We start from the raw sequence: 1,111 nt of genomic DNA on the forward strand, positions 1-1,111 counted from the left end.
TCATCTTTATAACAGTCTTTCACATATTTAGTAACGAATGGATATTTCTACTCCCAAGCAGATTCAATAATGTTCATGGCATTAGTAATGGGAAAGAACCTACAAAAATTTGAAAAGTTCAAATAATCAGCCAAAGAAAACCTCTGCTAATGGTCATCAGGTTGTGGTCCTTGAATTAGTCATAGGACTCAGAGGGAGCTAGGTAAGAATGAGGATGTGGCCTGCCTTTCTTCACGGGTGTGCTATGCCAGCTAAACCTTGAATGCTAATCCCTCTGCATTTACCTCTGTCAAGTTATCCACTGCCTTTTCTCCTAAATTGAGACAAGCTCATTTATTTATCACCAAATCTGCTGATTAACAGACCTGTTGAGGAAAGAAGTACAAAGTTCAAATTATGCCGATTTTAAATAAGTGGCGATTCATAGTTAACATGTTTCTTACTACAAACTACATCTGACGAAAGGTCGCAGCCATGTCTTTGATTTACTCCATTTAACTTATAATACATTTCAACATCGAAAGAATGCTACCCTGGGAAACAAGTTTGATCAGGCACTTTATAAAATGTGGGCCTTTCATAGTACAGGCATGGCCTGGAATTTAGACACAAGCAGCCATCCATGAAAGGCTGGTCCGGGAGGTTGTTTCCATTATTTTCACAGTGACCTCTGACCGCCTTGTCTGTAAGACAACAAAGTCCAATGAAGAAATCAAGAGGAAATTCAGAACTGGATCCTTTCAAATGATTTATATATGTGATTGGACAAGGACCTTAACTATATAGAATTTGCACCATTATAAAAAATCTACATGTTTAAAAACATGATCTGCTTCAGAGTGGGCTCTACATAAATTTCCGTGAAAATGCACATCGGCCTTTCCTCTCTGTGCGTTGTTTTCATTCACCTTTTTACCTGCTAACCCCACATTGTAGAGACACTTTCTTGAGAGTTTCAGAACTGTTTGATTAAAAGGTCACAGGATCATGACTCTTCAGCCAGCATACTGGGCACCTGGGTGTCAGAACTGTCATTAGAACCTAAGTCTTTCTGTGTCACCCAAGTAGGGTAAATATTTACTCTTGTGTAAGATTTCTAAGCCCGTCTGCT

This window comes from Otolemur garnettii, unplaced genomic scaffold (genome assembly GCF_000181295.1).
Source record: "Otolemur garnettii isolate 467f Iridium unplaced genomic scaffold, OtoGar3 scaffold00095, whole genome shotgun sequence".
Taxonomy (NCBI): domain Eukaryota; kingdom Metazoa; phylum Chordata; class Mammalia; order Primates; family Galagidae; genus Otolemur; species Otolemur garnettii.